General features: G+C 46.0%; 1 pseudogene; it reads right to left on the bottom strand.

Moving 5' to 3' along the window:
• Nucleotides 1-8962: 8962 nt before the first annotated feature.
• LOC121463572 lies at nt 8963-13320 on the bottom strand (annotated as a pseudogene).
• Nucleotides 13321-13815: the final 495 nt, after the last annotated feature.

The raw sequence follows: 13815 nt of genomic DNA on the forward strand, positions 1-13815 counted from the left end.
AATACATACAGATAAATAAATGTAATGTGGCTTTTAAAAGAATGCTCCCAGTATCTGACTGCACGTTGTAGCTTAGTACTAAACACTGTTGTACCTCCAGACTTGCAAGCTAAAGAAATCAAGCTGTGTGGCTCTGCCACAGGGATTCACAGATTCACGGGACAGAAGTAGACTTCAGGGGTCATGTTATTTTTTATTTTATTATTTTTTCAAAGATTTATTTATTTATGATGCAAATAAAAATACAAAAAAAGAGCTCAAAAGAAAAGAAAATAGGTAAGCAAAATATTGGTCTAAAGATGGACGGGTGTGTAGGAAATGTCAGAGATTTCTGTCATATGGTGACAAGCCCAATGACCCAAAAGCATAGGAAAAGTGTCAGCCGTCTTCTGTCATCAAGATCAGGCCGAGCCTTTAGTCCCACTAGGGAGACAGGAGCACTTGAATCTCTGTGATTTCAGTCAGCCTGGTCTACAGAGTTCCAGGCCAGCCAGGATACATAGTAAGACCCGATCTCTTTTGTTTTGTTTTGTTTTTTTTGAGACAGGGTTTCTTGTAGCTTTGGTGCCTGTTCTGGAACTAGCTCTGTAGACCAGGCTGGCCTCGAACTCACAGAGAATTGCCTGCCTCTGCCTTCTGAGTGCTGGGATTAAAAGCGTGTGTCACTATATCCAGTTCAAGATTGCCTTGTTTCTGTGTCCAGTCAGGTTCCATTGAACTCACAGAGATCCACCTGCTTCTGCCTCCCAAGTGCTGGGATCAAAGGTGTGTGACACTACCTCCAGCTTAGCAATTCTTATTTATTTATTTGTTTGTTATTTATTTTTGTTTTTCAAGGTAGAGTTTCTCTGATAGCCTCGGCTGTCCTAGAACTAACTCTGTAGACCAGACTGACCTCGAACTTACAGAGATCTGTATTCAGAATACTGGAAATAAAGGTGTGCCCTACCACTGTCTGTCAACAATTTTTATTTTATTTTATTTTTTTATTTTTTTAAAGATTTATTTATTATGTATACAATGTGCCTCCTGCATGTACACCTCCATGCCAGAAGAGGGTGCCAGATCTCATTACAGATGGTTGTCAGCCATCATGTGGTTGCTGGGAATTGAACTCAGGACCTCTGGAAGAGCAGCCAGTGCTCTTAACCTCTGAGCCATCTCTCCAGCCCAGAAATTTTTATTTTTAAGATTTATTTTTATTTTATGTGTATAGGTGTTTGCCTACATGTGTATCTATGCATTGTCTATGCGTGTGCATTGCCCATGAAGGTCAGAAGAAGTGTAGAATCCTCTGGAACTAGAGTTATAGACAGTTGTAAGCTGCCATGTGAATGTTGAGAATTGGACCCTGGTCCTCTGGAAAAAACAGCCAGTGCTCCTAACTGCTGAACCATCTCTGCAGCCCTAGCAATTTTTATACAGTTAAGTATTCATCCACCCTATCAATGGTCCAACAGTTACACTTCCAGCTATTTATTTATTAAAGAGAAAAAAAAACATAAGTTCACATAGACTTGACACAGAATAATCATAGCTTTCTGCCCAATAATCCTAAACTGGTTATCTTACTGTTGTCCATCATTCCATCATTTAAGAAAAGAAAAAGGGGCTGGAAAGATGGCTCAGAGGTTAAGAGCACTGACTGCTCTTCCAGAGGTCCTGAGTTCAAGTCCCAGCAACCACATACTGGCTCACAGCCATCTATAATGAGATCTGGTGCCCTCTTCTGGCATGCAAGCATACATGGAAGGAATGTTGTATACATTATAAATAAATAAATCTTAAAAAAGAAAAGAAAAGAGGGGGCTGGAGAGATGGCTCAGTGGTTAAGAGCATTGCCTGCTCTTCCAAAGGTCCTGAGTTCAATTCCCAGCAACCACATGGTGGCTAACAACCATCTGTAATGAGGTCTGGTGCCCTCTTCTGGCCTGCGGACATACAGACAGAATATTGTATACATAGTAAATAAATAAATATTTAAAAAAAAAAAGAAAAGAAAAGGATAAACTGTGGCAGCTGGATATGATGGAACGTGGTGATAATTTCAGAATTTGGAAGGCTGAGGTAGGGAGTCGTGAGTTAGAGCGGGCCTGAAGAGCTATACCGCAAGACCCCGTCTCAATAAAGCAGCGCCCCCCCATAGAACGTGGGTGTAGTGACTCACCCTTGTACCCCCAGAACTCAGGAGGCTGATGCTGGCCTGTAGAGTCAGGCCAGAATGGGCTACGGAGTGAGGTCCTGCTGAAAAAAAGAAAGCAAAGGAGCTAAAGAGATGGCTCACTTGGTTAAATGTTTGCCATGAAGATGAGTTTGGATCCCCAGAACCCACACAGAAGTTGGGCACATGCCTGTAACCCCAGTGTTGGAGAGAGAGAGAGACAGAGAGGTCACTGGAGCTTGCTGGCCAGTCAGCCGGTCCAGGCTCTATGAGAGCCCTATCTCAAAATATAAGATGGAAAGGGATGGAGAAAGATACCTAGTGCTGACTTTCAGCCCCTTGTGCCCGTGCTCTTAGATACATACATGCACACAAGGGCACACAAACTAAAGGCAGACTTTGGTTTTTATAATGGAATGCTGCCTGAAAAGAAAAATGAGTCAGGCAGTGGTGGTGCATGCCTTTAATCCCAGCACTCAGGAGGCAGAGGCAGGCAGATCTCTGTGAGTTCGAGGCCAGCCTGGTCTAAAAGAGCTAGTTCCAGGACAGGCTCCAAAGCTACAGAGAAACCCTGTCTTGAAAAACCAAACCAAACCAAAACAAAACAAAACAAAAACAGAAAATGAACTATGGATGCATACAGCAAAATGCACGAATCTCAAAACACACTGAATAAAAGATATCAGGCACACATCCTCTGTTTAGTTCATGTATCTGAATTCTAATAATTCAAAATATTGGTTCCCTTGGAGGGGTGAGAACAATGATTTACCAGGACCTCTTGTATGCTAGCTAGGTAAGGACTCTGCCACCAAACTGTCCCCTGTGATTTATGTCTTCCCAGGACTCTGTGTTTTACAACCACCGCATTTAAATGCAGCAATTTGAATCCATGTGACCTGGCTGAGAAAGTCACTGTGAACCAGTGAACACCTCATATCAGCACAGCCTCGTGTGTGAATAAGATCGCACAACAGTAGTAGAACATGCAAAGAGCTAGAAGAACAAGGAGAGACCGTAGGAAGAGCCAGATGACTCAGGGTGTGAAGGATCTGGGTTCTACTCCTGGGACCCACATCATGGAAGAAAAGAACACACTCCCGAAAGTCGCTTCTGACCTAACATGTATGGTGCACATGTGTTTCTCCCCCAACATACATACACACACTAAACAAATGAATAAAATCTAAAACAAAATTGGCTGGGTATGATGGGGCACACCTTTAGTCCCAGCACTCAGGAGGCAGAGCCAGGTGGATCTCTGGAAGATGGAGTTCATTCTGGTCTACAGAGTGAGTTCCAGGACGACCAAATCAACATAGTTAGACCATGTCTTAAAAAAAAAAAATTTAAAAAATTCTAGTTGAAGACATTATCAGAGATTCGGGGAAAAAAGAGGGATAGTATAGTGAAAACCAGGTTGGAAGCTCACTTTATTTTATTTTTTATTTTTATTTTCAAAACAGGGTTTCTTTGTGTAACATTGCGGGCTGCCCGGGAACTCACTCTATAGATCAGGCTGGTCTCGAACTCAGAGATCCATGTGCCTCTGCCTCCTGAGTGCTGGGATCAAAGGCGTGCACCACCACTGCCCAGTGGAAGCTCACTTTAGAGTGGCTTGGCTAGGCTGGAGCTCAGGGACAGGTGCTCAAAGTCCTGGGTTTAGTTCTCCGCACTAGGGATGCTGTGGAGGTTTGAATGAGAATGGCCCCATAGACTCTTTGATTGTTTGGTTGATGGAACTGTCTGGGTATAAAACAGGAGGTATGGCCTTGTTAAAGGAGGTGTATGGCTGGGGTGGGCACTGGGGTTTCATACATCCATGCTGTTCTCTCTGCCTTGTGGCTGTGTCTCAAGACGTGAAGTCTCAGATACTGCTCCAGTGCCGTGCTTGCTTGTACACGAGCCATGCTCCCACAGATGGTTAAAGGTTCACCCTCTAAAACTGTTAAGTCCAGTAAATTCTTTTTTTTTCCTCTAAGTTGCCTTGGTCTTAATGTCTCTTCACAAAAAAAGAGAAACGTAAGACAAAAGCTGGGGTCAGGAGTGGGTCATTGCTGTAACAGGCCTGACAATGCTGGGTTTCGGAGGAACTTGGAGGACTTTGGGACATTGGACTTGAAAAGTGAAAGCAGGTCTTAATTGGGCTATCTTAGTAGGAGTTTGGAAGACAGGGGTGCTGAGAGCCATGGGAACTATGGAGACCCAGCTCAAGAGATTTCAGAGGGGACCAAGAGTAGCAGTTGGACTAGAAGCCGTTCCTATGCTGCACGCACAAAGCTTGCGGCTACTTTCCGCTCTCTTCCTAACATCTGCCTGGGGCTAAACTGTAATGTTTTAGACTAGTTTCCTTGGCAGAGAAGATACAAAGACAGTGACTCCGCTGCTGAGTTATTTATTTATTTATTTATTTATTTTTTTTTTTTCAAAGAGAGTAAAACTTTAATGTCAGTAAACTTGACTCTGGAAAATGCAAACTTGGAAGAGTCAAGGCACTCCATGTGGGCTCCTTCACCAGCTGTTCTGGATGATGCAGGCTGTCCCATATACGGCATATATGTGTTGTTTTATTGGGTGATGAATAAAGCTGTTTCGGCCAATGGCTTAGCAGAGTAGCCAGACAGGAAATTCAGAGAGAGAAAGAGAGAAAGAGAGAGAGAGCAGAGTCAAGGAGATGCCATGTAGCTGCCAAAGGAGAAAGACAACTCCAGAACCTTACCAGCTTTGTGGTAATACACAGATTAACAGAAATGGGTTATTTAGTGATCACTCTTACGCGAGTCTGCAACAAGAAAGAGCAAACGGGGCGAGAAGAAATACAAAATGCACAGTTTGAGGAGAAAAGGAAATTGAACGCTGGATGATGATTTGCGGTGAAGGAGATAAGGAGGAATGGAAGTATAGGCACCACCCAGCTAATCTTGCAATTTGTGAACAGAAAAGGCTTGCGGAATTGGAATTACCTTTTCCTAAAGAGAATCAACGAATCAAAGCTTATGCAAATGTAATTCAAGGACGGCCAGGTGCCACCCCAAGCTGGCAGCTGTGGGTCCCGTGGTGGTTCTGGTTTTAGTGGCGTGAACGATACAGAAATAAAGGGATTGTGGAATCTTCCTCCACAGTTCAGAAAGCTGCTGTGGCCAGGCATGTGGTAGGGGAGTCCCTGCACTGAGGGCCAGAGGGACCATTTTATGAAACTGTGAAAGAAAAGCCAGGATTGCATTGGCGACTCCAAGTTGCTGGCCATGCCAGAGTCCTGGGATACCTGCCAAGCAGAGCTGCACACAGCGGGTGGGACCAGCCTCAGGGAAAGAAGGGTGTTGCAGTCAGCAAAGATGGAAGGGCAGGGCCGTCTATGCTCTTTGACATCAGACATGGAGCTGCAGGATTTGGAGTTTGCCCTGCTTTTGGTCTTGCTTTCGTCCAGTATTTCCTCACTGTGCTCCTCTTCCTCGCTTTTGGAAATGTAATGCATTTTCTGTGCCATTGTGTGTCAGAAGTATGTGATTGGCTTTTTTATTTTGATTTTACAGGGATTTAGAATTAAGATATTGTGTGGCTCTCAGAGGAGACGTTGGACTTTCAAACAATGTTGAGACTATGAAAGACTATGGGGACTTTTGAAGTTGGGCTAAATGCGTTTTGTATGATGATACGGCCATAAGCCTATGGGGACCAGAGAGTGAAATATGGACAGGTAAGAAGAACAGTGAGACGTGGGCATTGAACTAAGACAGGTCATGACTAACCGTTGATACACCAGGAGTCTCATTGAGATAAAGATGGGGGCTCGTTCTTTACACCTAGAAGAGCATATGTGAGGTGGGCCCGACACTTTCATTGGCTTGGGGGGAGCAGTAGACAGCTGGCAGTGTAATGGGGCGCACAAGGAAAGATGTCAAATGTGAAGAACTTTCCCAAGGAGCTTGACTGCACAGTCAGAGAGAGAAAGGCAAGACTCTAATTAGAGGGCTGGAATTTCCTTGCAGAGGGTTAATCTTGACCACAGCTGGCTCTATACAAAGCCGCTTGGCTTTGCCCACCCACCAAGACTGACTGTGACTTGTGAAGGTCTGCTGACCACAATAAGTCACAGATCGAGGGTTCTTTTCGGAGCCCTGAGCTCAGCTGACCCCACCATTGCTCACATCCTGTGGTCCTTGGCAGGCCCGATGGGTGTCGTCCACCCTTCTGCTCTAAGCTTCCTCTTCCTAACCACAGGGCACTCCTTCCCAGCCCCTTTCTTGTGCAGAGCCCTGGCCACTCTGCCGCTCTGCTTGTTTGAAGCTGGGTGTTTCCCTGAGGGCATGCTTCCTTTAGCAAGATCTCAGTTCTTCTGGAACACAGAGAAGTTGTTATCATAGGCTCTGTGTTTCTTGTATCTTCTGTGCTCCACCAGGGTTTCAGTTAGGGATGTATTTAGTAACAAGTAACAGACACCTGGTTAGAGCAGACAGAACAACAAGGCTTTCCAGAGCAGCTGTGGGGAAGGTAACTGAGCGCTCAGCCTGAAAACTTGAGTTCTCGCCTCAGCGACCCACAAGGGGCAAGAAGAGAACCGATTCCCACAGTTATCCCCTGACCTCTGCATCTGTGTGCACAGACACACCTGCACAGTGCACACACACACATTCCCATGCACACACACACACGACACACACATTCCCGTGCACACACACAGATATACACACACAGACACACATGTGCATGTGTGCACACAAACACATACACATGCACACAGGCGCGACATTAATATACAAAGCGAAGCATTCTGTGGCGGGTCCAGGCTGGGTTACTCGTCACCTTTTCACACTGACACATTACTCCCAGTGACTGGAGAGATGGTTCCGTCAGTACGTGGTTCCAGCTATCCCAGTTGCCCCAAGTGGGCAACTGGCACCAAAGATGGACGCCATCTTTCCCAGGGAGCCTTTTAATTGGTTAGGATTGGTACCTTGATTGGCTAGACCAATTAGAGGCATCCCAGGAGCACCTGGAAGGGGAGGGCCCACAAGAGTCTGGACTTTGCTAGCTTGAGAGAAGGGCTTGGCTTCTGAGCAGGCACGATTAGTGATTGCCTGAGAAATTTATGACTGTGTGTCTCTGCTGGGAGGGCCTGTGACACCATGTCCTCATCAGAACTGCAGCTCTGGTTACCCTGTACCGTCACAGTTTGCTAACTGGTCTGAGTCCGCATGGGCGGAGCATAAACACTCAACATATGTTTCAACTCCCTGTCTGGAGGTGCTGCAGGGCTGAACTTAACTGACAGCAACTGGACTTTGTCTCTCTGAAGGTGGGAACTCTGAACATGACTATATGCTGAGAATATAGAACTAAAATGATGAAAGAGCCGAAGGCTGGAGACTAGGGGCTCTTAGGGATCACGAGGGGAAGGAACAAGTGCCTGCTAAGACAGAAAGCAGGGCCCTGGATATGGCGGTGGTACACAAGCAATCCCAACCCCAGCCAGAATGGGGAGGACTGGAGGTCAGCCTGGGCTACACAGTGAGGCCATTTCACAAACAAAACAGTGACGAAAATAAAGCAGGGGCCTTAAGCATGTACCTTGGGCCCGAGAGGGGCCACCTCCGGGAGCCGTCATGGCTGATGTTCGTATCTTTGACAGGAGCAGCCGGGACACCGGAGAAGCTCTTAATAGAAGACTTTGCTTAATCTAACTGATGATGACTTGCTGTCAAAGTGAGTGGAGATTTGGACACCCTTGTGACATCCTAAGAGTCAGAGGTCAAAGGGCACCCAGTAACTTCCTTTCCTGTGACTTCATCTCATCCCTTAACACCCCCACAAATCCCAGGCCACTACCCAGTGCTCCCTAGCTGTCCTGTCTGTGAAATGAATTCAGTTCCCTAGTTCCCTCAGTCAAGCCATTGATAAGGTTAGTGTTTTTTATTGTTCTGGAAGTGGTCACCTGACTAGTATTACTGCTGTTCATTGGGTCAAGTCATGGGTTTATTGGGGTGGGTGGTCTTTCTAACCACTGCTAAGAAGTTAAGGGCTGAGTAAACATAAGAGAGTTCTAGCTACACCTGGAGTCTTGGCTGGTTTGGGAGATGAGGCTGGCACAACCCATGGAGGGAAGGACTCCTGGGGATAATTCAGAATGATCTCCCCTCTCCTGGCTAATGACATGGGAGTAAAGGCCAGAGGCTCTGATCACTCAGGAGGATGCCTACACAAAGCTGGGTACCACTACTGTGGGACTAATTAAATACTTGTTGTTAGACAGGGTTTCCAGGGCCAGAGGAAGATTTAGGGATGTGGTGCGGGGAGTGGGGGATGGAGAAGTGTCTTAGGGTTACTGTTGCTGCCATGAAACACTATGTAAGTTAGGGAGGAAAGGGTTGGCTGTTTTTTCGGCTTACACTTCATATCAGTGTTCATCACGGAAGGAAGTCAGGACAGGAACTCAAACAGGGCAGGAACCTGATGGCAGGAGCTGATGCAGAGGCTATGGAGGGGTGCTGCTTACTGGCTTGCTCCTCAGGTCTTCTCAGCCTGCTTTCCTATAGAAGCCAGGACCACCATCCCAGGAATGGTACCCCTACAATGGGCTGGGCTCTCCCCCATCAATTATTAATTAAGAAAATGTCCTATAGGCTTGCCCACAGCCTGGTCTTATGGCGGCATTGTCTTAATTAAGGCTCCCTCCTCTCAGATGACTTTTGCTTGTTTCAAGTTGACATAAACTGTCCAACACAGTGAGCTAAGGACCTGGGCCTTTTCTGGCCACCTGCAGGCTACACAGGCCCTTTCTTTTTTGAGATTAAGATCTTGGGATTAAATCCTTTGCTGGAATCCAGCGAGTAGGCTTGTGTTGTAAGTAATGGGTTTACACATATTAAACCACAGCTTGACCTACGGGCTGATGCCATAGGCGGAGAAGGCATATTGCCACCAGATCAGGCCCAGGGGCATTGATGAGCCGGCAGTAATAGGCGGTAAAGGTACCTGTGAGAAAATGCCAATATAACCTTTTGCCCAGGAACCATGCCCAGTGTCATGAGCTAATCTGGGTTTCCCATGGTTGCCCATGAGGCAACTTTTCCCATCTCCACTGCCGGGGAGGGCGTCTGTCAGAGTGCGGCTTCTCTGTCTGGTCTTCAATGGCTTCCTGAGTGTCATCTCCCAGGTCTGCCAGAGTTGGTGCATGGATCAGACTTGGATGAGCTGAGTCAGCTTTGAAATGTCATTACTCACTACCCCTCCCAGCGGAGCAATGCGCTCATCTAGTGCACACTCCTGTGCCGTGTGAGCCGTCGGTCACCAGGTAAATGTCCCTCACAACTGTTTTCTTGTTGCCGTGAAGAAATCAGACAATAGTCAGCTCAGCACACAGCTTCTCTATTATGGTCGCCTCTGTCACACCTGGGAAAGGCTCCAGGCTGCAGGCATCAGCTCCCTAAGGTGGGGCTTGCTGCCACCTTGCAGTTGGAGCCGTGCCCCCTCCAGGGCTCACATCCCTGCTCCTTGATTGCAGGACACAGCACAGCATCTCAGTGATAGACTTACCTCTCAGATAAGAGAGTCCACGTGCCCCCTTTAGCCCAGGGCCCAGAACATAAGAAACACTGAATGAATGAATGAATGAATGAATGGCAGCCCCTGGTGCTTACCCACAGAGACCTGCGCTGTCCGTCCCAGCTGCTCTACAGTGTGATGATGACGCATGTTGTTGTCATGAGCTGCCATTCTCCTCCAGCTTAGACTCTAAGCAGAGGAAGAAAGATGTGCCCATAACAAGTTTTTTTTAAAAAAAAAAAAAAAAAAAGATTGATTTAATATGTATACAGTACTCCTGCACGCATTCCTGCCAGAAGAGGGCACCAGATCTCATTTCAGATGGGTGTGAGCCATCACGAGGTTGCTGGGAATTGAAGTAAGGACCTCCAGAAGAACAGTCAGTGCTCTTACCCCACCCCCCACCCCCCCAAGTAACATAGTTCTAAAAGCAGTGCAGAGTGATACATAATGGTCGCCAACATCCAAAGGATCTTTTAAACTCTAAAGCCTGAAAGTCTGTCTATCTATCTATCTATCTATCTATCTATCTATCTATCTATCTATTTAATTTGTGTGTTGTGTGTGAGAAAGAGAGAGAGAGAGAGAGAGAGAGAGAGAGAACGCACATGGGCGCATGTGATTGCACAGGTCAGAGGACAATATTTGGTTCTTTTACGTTTAAAGGCAGAGTCTTTCTTTTCTCTGCTGGACTAAGAGCTTCTGGGTGACGCTCCTGTCACACCCCTGTTTTGCTGCAGGAGTACTGGGGTTACAGATGTCATCAAGTCTGTCCTTTCTGCGGGAGAGGGGACAAGGTCTCACAGTGCAATCCTGACTGGCCTGGAACTCAGTAAGCAGGCCTACCTGCCCTCTGCCTCCTGAGTGCTGGAATTGACAGCCATGTGCCTCACCATACAAGCAAAACCTGGCTTTTTTACTTGGTTCCAAGTATCGAACTCAGGTCAGTCAGGCTTGTGTAGCAAGCGCTTTGGTTCACCAAGCCATCTTATATCCTTTTTGCTGGTTTGCTTTTAAAAAAACACAACCTGGGGCTGGAGAGATGGCTCAGAGGTTAAGAGCATTGCCTGCTCTTCCAAAGGTCCTGAGTTCAATTCCCAGCAACCACATGATGGCTCACAACCATCTGTAATGGGGTCTGGTGCCCTCTTCAGGCTTGCAGGCATACACACAGACAGAATATTGTATACATAATTAATAAAAAAAAAAAAACACAACCTGCACCAGAAAGTAGTGGGAACCATATACACACACAGAATGGGAACAAGGGTTCACTGAACAATATGTCTTACTTTCTATTGCCTTAACAGGGCACCATGACCAGGACAACTTGTAAAAAAAAAAAAAAAAAAAAAAAAGGCATTTAATTTGGGGCTCTTTGTTCCCGACAATTAGGCCGTGACCATCAAGCAGGGATTGTGGTAGCAGGCAGGCAGGCATGGCCTGGAGACTTAACTGAGGGCTCACATCTGAAGACAGCAACCCTGAGGCAGAGAGAGCACCGGCTTTTCTTTTTTTTAAAAAAAAAAAATAAAAAAAATAATTTTTTAGCAGGGCATGGTAACACACGCCTTTAATCCCAACATGCAGGAGGCAGAGGCAGGTGGATCTCTGTGAGTTCAAGTCCAGCTTGGTCTACAAAACAAGTTTTGTGTTCCAATACAGCCAAAGTTATTACCCAGAAAATTCTTGTCTCGAAAACACACACACACATCTCTTTGGGGCATTTATTTTTATGATTTTATTATGTATGGATGTTGTGTCTGCATGAGGGTGTGTGTACATGAATACAGGTACTTTTGGAAGCATTAGATTCTTCTGGATATATGTTCCTTTTTTTTTTTTTTGAGAAAGAATCTCTCTATATAGCCCAGGCTGTCCTAGAATTCTCTATGTAGACCAAGCTGATCTTGAATTCACAGAGATCCTCTGCCTCCAAAGAACTGAGATTTAAGGCATGTGCCACCATGCCCAGGTACTTACTTACTGATATTTTATTGTTGACAGTGATTTCTCTCCCACCCAGTCCTGCAGTGTTCAGTCCCAAAGAAACACACAGAGGTTTACATTAATTATAAACTGGTTGGCCTATTAGCTCAGGCTTCTTATTAACTCTTACATCCCACATTAACCCATAATTCTTGTCTGTGTTAGCCACATGGCTTGGTACTTTTATCACTGAGGCATTCTCATCTTGCTCCCTCTGCATCTGGGTGATGGCTGCAGACTGAGGCTTTTCTCTTCCCAGAATTCTCCTGTTCTGGTTGCCCTGCCTATACTTCCTGCCTGGCTACTGGCCAATCAGCATTTTATTAAAACAATACAAGTCACAAGTTTTTACAGGGTACAAGACCAATGTCCCACAACATTTTATATTCTATTTTATTTATTTTTATTTTGTTTTGTTTTATGTGTGTGGCTATTTTGCCTGAAAGTATGTGCCTGGTGCCCTTGGAGGCTAGAAGAGGAATATCAAATCCCCTGGAAATGGAGTTACAGACAGTTGTGAGGTGCCACATGGGTGCTGAGAATTGAACCCAGGTCCTCGGGAAGAGCTGCCAGTGCCCTTAACTACTGAGTTATGTCTCCAACCCCTTCTATCCCATTTTATTTTTTAAAAATGGTCAAGATACTATTACAGGATGAACTGTGTTCCTTGGAAAATTAATAATGTCCTTTACAGTCCTCAGAAAGAGCCAACTAGGCAACACCTGAATCTTGGGATTTTAGCTTTCAACACCATGAGTCAAATTTCTGTCTTAAGCCACCCAGCTTGGGGTGTTTTATTATACCAGCCTAAAAAAAACCTAATACACCCATCGGATGGCTTTTGTGACTCAGTCTTGCGTTGTAACCTGAAGTTCTCACACCATAAAGTTGTTTTTTTTTTTTTCCCCCTCGAATGCTTTCTCTCATGCAATCTTTGCAGTTGCTGGGTGGGATGTGGGGCCTGGAGGGAAGGCGAGGCAATGAAGTGTCAGGCGGGCCGTGTCATTAACCAAACCTGGCCTGACCCTACAATTACACAACCTAAAATGAGTCAAGCCCTCTTCCCCTCGCTGTATTCAGGCCCCACTGAAGCTGCAGCTACTCAGGCCTCTCTGCCTGTCCTTAGACAGGGACCTCCTGAGATCTTCAAATGGCAGGACCTGGCTTCCACTACCATCTGCGGACAGTCATATTTGCGGTGGGCACCTGGAAGCACATATAAGGCATGTGTGCCATGAGCTCACCTGAGCTCAGACCTCAGGGTAAATATTACCTGCTGGACCAGTCTCTGGACAGACACTCCTGCCTGATCTCCACCCCTGCTCTCAGACCTAAGACATTCATAAAGATACAGACGCCTCTTCTAGGATCTGTCTTGGAGGCAATTGTATTACCCTCCCCCAATCCAGAAACCTCTGGGTAAGATGGAGAACCGTCTGCTTTCCTAACCTGATGTTTATTCTGAGCCATAAAAACAGTGTCTGGGACTGCACTGGTAGAGGTAGCGCTGTGGTTATGAGCTCTGGCTGCTCTTGCAGAGGACCTGGGTTTGATTACCAAGACCTACGTTGGTAGCACACAGCGATTTGCAGCTCCAGTTCCAGGGGTTGCGATGCTTCCTCTAGCATCTGATAGTACTAAACTAGCACTAGCATGTGGCACACACACATGCAGACGATACATCCACACACATTAAAGACTATCAAGTAGTATGTGTTGGACTGTAGATGTGGCTCACTTGGTAGAATGCTTGCCTGACATGCAAAAAGCCCTGGGTTCAATTCTTAGCACCACATGAACCCAAGCCCAGCTCTTGGGAGGTAGAGAGGCAGGAGGATGCAGTTCAAGTTTGCCCTTGGCTAAGTAACAATTTCAAGGACAGTCTGGGCTAAGGAGTCCTTGTCTCATCAACAACATCAAGTGCATATACCCAAGCAAATAATTAAGCAACAACAACCAAAGTGCCTAGTGCCTGCTGTTTACAATAGGTCAGTGTTGCTCCAAGTATTTTATTCTCAACTGCAGGGGCTACGTTACCCTTGTGGGCTCCATTTTGCAGATAATAAAACAGCCAGTTTTTCAGTTAGCACGTTTGGCAGGGCTTGAACACAAAGAGCCTCTGC

The sequence above is a fragment of the Microtus oregoni genome, unplaced genomic scaffold (assembly GCF_018167655.1).
Source record: "Microtus oregoni isolate MIOR12 unplaced genomic scaffold, Mior012 000001F_ref0000356, whole genome shotgun sequence".
NCBI classification, from domain to species: domain Eukaryota; kingdom Metazoa; phylum Chordata; class Mammalia; order Rodentia; family Cricetidae; genus Microtus; species Microtus oregoni.